We start from the raw sequence: 7,496 nt of genomic DNA on the forward strand, positions 1-7,496 counted from the left end.
ATAGATTTAAATCATAAAGCAGTAGGCCTATGTTTATTCTGTGTCTGTGTTCAATTTGCATATTTGTTTTGGGTAATTTATATAAATTAGAAGACTTATAACGTTACATGAAATGGACGTTAGAGGACGCTTCACTACCCTTATTATGCATCACTAGAGCAGCATGTGTAGTTTCTCGCACAAACAGAAGAGGTCGCCCTGTCATTATATATTGTGAATTACTTCATAAAATGCGAGCAGTTTATTTTAAATGACCATACATTGGTGTATTTAACAGAGGTGGGACAAAGTCATTGTTATGCAAGTCACAAGTAAGTCTCAAGTCTTTGCCCTCGAGTCCCGAGTCAAGTCGAGTCAAAGATGAGGCAAGTCCCGAGTCGAGTCAAAAGTCAAAGCCAACAAGTCTCAAGTCGAGTCCAAAGTCCTACCATTTTAGTTTCGAGTCATTTCAAGTCCTCTTACCACAGAAATAAAATTTATACAAATCATGTACGTCTGTAAGATTTGTATTTATTTAAACCTCTTTTTATACTTTGATTTATAATCAAATACAGTAAAAAACAGAAAATTTAATTTTCACAAAAAATGCTTGTATTTCAGCATATTGCACTAGAACAATGCACAGCATGCAGCTTCAGTCCTGTATTGTATTAACCTCATATTGCAAAACACTTTAACTTTCAAATAGAGGGTCGTTTTAGCCTAAACCTTTTTAAACATGTCATCAATAAAATCCTCACTCCTCAAAATTATCACTTCTGAAAAACTGGACCAACCTGATAATATAATTGGAATGTGTGTTGCAGTGCATATGCGGTGCAAGACCAGCACGCGCGATAGTGCTTTCACATATGCTGCGTTTGCAGTGCGTGATCCGCAGCTGTACCACAAATACATGTACTCACTATTTGTATTTCAAATCCAGAAGTTATTAGCATCTTTTATTTAAAAACAATTTTTTGTCAGCATTGCGATTCTCTTTGTACACACGTATACACTCTTTAAAAGACGTATTCACGTTTACTGTAAATACAATTTAAACAACGTATTATTTAATGCATTACTCTTATAGAATTATAGCCTATATTAAGTTGCTCAAACAAGTGGTAAAATATTTAACCATGTACTTATATTAAAATCGCAAAAACAGCAGACTCATACTCTTTCTTTTGCATAATTTAAATCTTTATACAATAAATCTCACATGTCACAAAGAACTTGTTTTTCCACCTCCACGAATGAGACGAGTGTTATGTTGCCTTGTTGAAATATGTATTTTCCCCTGATTTAGGCTACCCCGGTCTTACGTCTCAGCATTGCGATTCTCTTTGTACACATATACACTCTTTAATAGACGTATGCACGTTTAAACACAATTTAAACAACGTAGGCCTATTATTCAATGCATTACTTCTACTTATATGAGGTTCCTAAAGCAAGTGGTCAAATATTTAACCATAGGCTACTTATATAAAAAAACAGCCGACTCTCATGTCTTTTATTTTATATTTAAATTAATACAAAAAATCTTGCATGTCACAAGGAACATGTTTTTCCACCTCCACGAATGAGACGAGATTTGTTCATAATGTCGCCTTGTTGAGGTAAATTGTAGTTTTCCTTGCTTTACCCTGGTCTTAAAGTGAAAATAGTATTTAATTAAATACATTTATGGTGAGATTACTACATTTTATTTAATTAATCACATTTATGGTGAAATTACTAAATTTTTAGGTCAATCTGTGTTCATGTTGACCACGAAACATGCGCTGTCACTTTAATTCAGCGCGTGCAGCACATGTGCAGCACAGCAGAAATAGACTCGGTGCGGAAACGATCGCGGCACTGCTGTATACGCACCGCACCTGGAACGGATCGACGGACTGCAACCGCGTGCAGTGTGAAAGCTCTAACCTGTTAACATGGGTACGGAAAAAAATACGCACCCGCTGGCGCATACGCACTGCAAACGGAGTATGTGTGAATGTGAAACGGGCGTTATGCTGTCGAATCAAAACAACGTGGGACTACAGTGATTGGATGTCGTGCAGGCAGCGCGCGCGCTCTCTGCATGCATACAGGTGGTGCACATTTTTTTCACAGATGCAGATAAACTGAGAGCGGCGCGGCCATGTGGACATTTTTTCCCCCAGTTTTCATGGGAAGTAGCAAGTCTTCTCGAGTCAAAAGGCGCAAGTCCAAGTGAAGTCACGAGTCATTGATGTTAAAGTCCAAGTCGAGTTGCAAGTCTTTGTACATTTTGTCGAGTCGAGTCTGAAGTCATCAAATTCATGACTCGAGTCTGACTCGAGTCCAAGTCACATGACTCGAGTCCACACCTCTGGTATTTAATGCAATAAAACCTTTAAAATCTAGCAGCTATCACTCTACAACTCTCCCCTTGTTTCCCATTCAAGCTAAGCAGGGTTGAGCCTGGCCAGTTCCTGGATGGGAGACCTCCTGGGGAACACGATGATTGCTGTTGAAAGAAGGGTGTTTGGTCTGTGGGGGTCCAATTGTGTAACCTAGGCCAATTTGCATATTGTCTTTTATCAATCATGGCCTCCTTCTTATTCCCATTTGCACTGGTGGTAAAGGACCCATGTGACGTGTTTGAGTGTGTAAAAAAAGCAATATGAGTGTAAAGTGCTGTAATTCAGGGTTCCAAAGTTGGCAAATATTGGCTAAATTATATGCTTGTACAGAGATTTTATTAGGTGTGACAGTAAAACAGTGCAAAGCAAGGGTTTAGTGGAAGAATAAAAAGTGCATTAATGATTGTGGATCAGTTGCTTGTGGAGAAGTTCATAATGAGAATAAGTGAGGTAAAGGTTTCATACAAGATTTTTCTTTCTTTCTGTAAACCATTTGTTGTGTCAAACAATTGTAAAGCCACATAAAAATAGCTTCTGATATATTGAATATTGATATTTGATTCAAGGTTATTTATACAGTGTTTCATAAAAGTTCATATTATAATTTGTGATAAAAATTAAGATGTTATAATTTGATGGATTTTTTTTTCTGCTGGAATCCCATGAAGTTATTGCTCAGGGTTAGTGCTGATCTGAACTGAGATAGAGATCTGTTTCTTTGCATTGCATCATGTCCCCTCAACATCTGTGACCATTGGGACCTCCAAGCTGGAAAACTGAGCGTGTGAGTGTGTGTTTGACCCTACAGAAATTGTATTAGGCTTCAAGTGTTCACATCCCATAGGGATGCATGTGGAAGGAGTAATCATTGTGACTCAAAATGTGTCCTGAATGCAGGAATTATAACATACAGCTTGCTTATATACATATACAAGTATCTTGTGTACATGTGCACAAGCACATCAACTAACAGGTGGCTACTGTACTATAAGCCAGAACATTACTTCAGCTCTTGACATCTGAATGTGTGAAAGAATCCTTTCTCCTTCTCTGGGTGTGTATCCACACCCACAGCAGGGTGTGTATAAATCCAGTGGGAGAGATTAGCTTGAGAGTTTCTGGCCGTAATTCAGTGCTGAGTGAATCATAAAAAGAACATCCACACACACAACACATGAAGCACATGTACTCTCCCACATTCAGTGACACACCACCACCCCCTGTGTACAATGTGAATGGAGTGGCATTCAGCGCTAGGTTGACAGGTCTGTTTTAGCCCAGTTCCCATCATGCAGAGCTGGCCTAGTGTTTTAGGACAAGACTCTCATTAGTATCAAGCCTGGGCATACTGAGTGGAACTAATGGTGAGAAGTGAGGTCTAAAACAGCACTTTATGTCCTGACTGGTCTTTTATTAGGGTCAGTGCTACTTTCATTTCAGAGATCCGGAGAATTATTTATTTTTTTCTGTCAAGATGTTCAGTTATACAGTTTGTACTTGTTTGAAACCAACCTGTTACTGACAGAGAAACTGGAATCAGTTTGTTGAGCAGCTAAAGAAAAAGGTCAGGGCATTGACTTTAAACATCCTGCTCTCAGTTTCTGTCTTTCTCTCCTTCTCTCAGTTTCCCACCCCCCATCCCTTTTTTCTTTCACCGTTTCTCTCACTTGATTCCTGTTTTGTTGCTCTGAGAGATGAGGTAACGGTCCCTAGAGCACTATCCATTCTCATTCAATTTTCATTCAAATATATCTTGCAAACAATCCTGAATGATCTAAAGAGTGTCCTCTGAGCAAAAAATAAGCCCATACTTTGGTTTTGCATAGTAATGACAACATTATCAGCATTTTTACTCTGAAATAACAATTTATTTTTATGTGTACATTTCACAAACAAACAAACTGAGTTATGACAGCTCATTATTTCAGAGAGTTTGCTGCATGGTCAGGTCATCATTAGACTGTTTTTCTTGTTTTAACGTTTCAAGAATACAGCTGACCCACATAGACTCCATGAAGGCCTGTATCTGACATTAGTGTCAAGTTTCATTTTGATAAAAACTTCACTTATAGAACCAAACTGCTATGAAACTGTGTTCGATTCCACTACTTATTGCATACGTATAAAAGTACATCCTCATTTCATCCTAATTTTATCACTCAAATTAGAATTTAAAGGATAATCCTTCACTCAAAAATAAAAATTCTGTCATTATTTTCTCACCCTCATGTAGTCCAAACCTGTATGACTTTGTTTATGGAGTTTGGGTTCCTTGCTATTGTCACCCCTTAACTTGCATAGCTGGGTTTAAATACATTAAATAGTCAGTAATATTATTTATTTAACTCCACAGCTTTATAGCTGATTCGAAATTAGTTTCATAACTGATGAATTTTGCAACATCAGTACAGGCATTGAACTGACTGAGCTGAATAACGACACTGTTGCCTTCTACTACTTATAGCTGAACTGAACACATTTCATTTATGATTAATTTTACACAGTGATTGAAGTGAACTGAATCAACTCTGAACTGCCTAAGCTGAAACATGACACTATTGTAGTTTTTAGAGCTGCTTTGCTGCAGAATTTCAATTTATTTCATTTTATTTCTTTGAAACAATAAAGGGCTATATAAATTAAGGCGACTTGACTTTATTCAGTGAAACACAAAAAAATATATTTTAAAGAATGTTGCTATGCTGTTTTTGTCCTTACATATAATAGTCAGTGCGGTCCAAAACAACACTGAACCCCATGCACTAACTTATGATTGAACCCTATTAATTTTTTTTGCCCAAAGCATCTTCTTTTTTGTTCCACGGAAGAAAGAATTGCAAACAAAAGTTTCATTTTTGGATGAACTATCCCTTTAAGACTTATGGTAAAGTCTAAGACGTATTGTGGCTGGTCCTGTAAACTGGTTGGAGGCATAATTTATTTTGTCAAATGGACTGCTGGTCACTCTGACTAACATTAGTTCTTAATCACCACGTCTCCGAGCCTGGGAATGCAATCCCTCTGTTTACACAAGATATCCCTCTTCCTTGCCACAACTCATCAGACTGTTCACGCCATGCACTGAGGGGCAGAACTGCCCAGCAGCAAGATTTAGAACTGGCTTGAGTCCTAGAAGTATTAACAGTTTAGTGACTCTTGGATGTTGTGGTTTCATTTGAATTTGAAGAAGAGAATGTGACAGCTTGCTGAGTCAAACGCATGTGACTCGGTGTATATGCAAGAGAAAGAGAGAGAAAAAGAATGAGGCAGGGAGGATTTAGGTTTAGCTCAGCAGCCAGTCCATTAGGGGTACCACTACCAGATATATTTATGAAAAAGCCACTCTGTCTCTCTCTAATATCTTTGGTAGGCTACTCCAATAGAGTGCTTGAGTTGCACTGTCACGTCTAGACTATTTTGGTTGTCTGCTCTATCTGCTGAATGCATTTGGTCTCTCAGCTCTATCATTGTTTCACACACCAAACCACATTTGATAGATTGTCATAAGTCATCCATCTAGCTGTGCATTTGTATCTCTTCCAAAGAAACGAATGTGTTGGGAGATTTATGTGAAATTACACAGTACTCCCTACTGCAGCAGTGTAGCCTAACTCCAAAACCACATGACATTTATTAATTTAGGTGCATACAACTGTGATAGGAGACTCAACATGATAAAACAGGAAGTTCAGGACTTCAGGTAACAAAAGCATAAGAAAAATGTTGAATAAGACCTGCAGTTTACCTTTAAATAGCAAACCTAAAATTGTAGACGAAGCTGGTGTGGTCCACTGTGTAAGAGTGTGCACATGACTCAGGGCTCTCATTTCTCATTTGTTCAATTGTGGAGTAGACTGAACAGGTTACCTAGGAGACAAGCTAAATGCTGGTAAGGACAGACGCTGAGCTTATTTCAGTACGAGTAAGAAGACAGCACAGCATGATGAAGAAGTATAAGAATCTTTCTCTTTGGTATAGATGAAACACTGTTTTATATTTACACAAGTTCTCCACGGCATGAATTCTGTTATTTCTGCACAAACAGGGTGCAGTTGGTGAATGAATACCATGTGATCAAAGCAACAATATAACTTTGAATCTCTATCAGGGTGCACAATAGAGTGAACGGTTCAAAAGAATGTCATTGTAAGTAAAAAGAGGATGGAAAAGACTGTACCCGTGACTGAAAAATATTCTTTTGATAACTAACTCCTGTCTAAGAGCACAACTGCTCATTAAACTGCATTTGATGCCAGTCTGTCGTAACTTTACTAGAGATTTCATGGATGCCTGAGCTCAGCTCTGGCCCTTGCTGCTGATCTACCTCTAATCCCCTGTAATTTCCTTTGAGCATGAATTATTCTCCTCAATTTGAAGGACTATCTAACTTTGGGAGTCCCAGAAAACCAGAAACCTAATATATCACCTGGTTGGCTGCACTATTATTCAACTATTAAACATTTTTAACTTAAAAAAACTACAACAAACAAACAAACAAACAAACAAACAAGGATCTCAATATGATTACATTTAAAAAGTTCTTGTTTTCAAGATAACAATGGTGACCAAAATTGACTTTTGAATTTTAAGGTTATAAAATGTTGCTGATGTATTTTCATATATATTTATAATATATATATATATATATATATATATATATATATATATATATATTTATTTTATTTTTTTATTTTTTTTGGCCAACTATAAATGAAAGTACAGATTCTTGACTTGTCTTGATTTGAACATTTTTATATGGCTCTTTTAAATAGTCACATGACCTGTTTGCTCCTCTGAAACTTGAAAGTTGATGTATGCCTCAAAGCTCCATAAAAGGAAAGTGATGTGTTAAAGGTATAGTTTACTTAAAAATAAGAATTCTGTCATCATTTGCTCACCCTGTAGTAAATGATGACAGAATTTTCATTTTTAAGAGAACTATTCCTTTAAACATAATAATACAGATACATATTTTCGACAGACGGTATAAGGACCTATTGTTTTTTTATTATAATAGATTGTATCATATAATGTAAACATGCTACTGGTCACATTTATGACCGGTGGAAAACCATTTTGTATAAGTAAGTAACTAAAAAAACAAATAGCCTAAGTAGGCTA

Source organism: Rutilus rutilus (assembly GCF_951802725.1).
Source record: "Rutilus rutilus genome assembly, chromosome: 3".
Lineage (NCBI taxonomy): Eukaryota > Metazoa > Chordata > Actinopteri > Cypriniformes > Leuciscidae > Rutilus > Rutilus rutilus.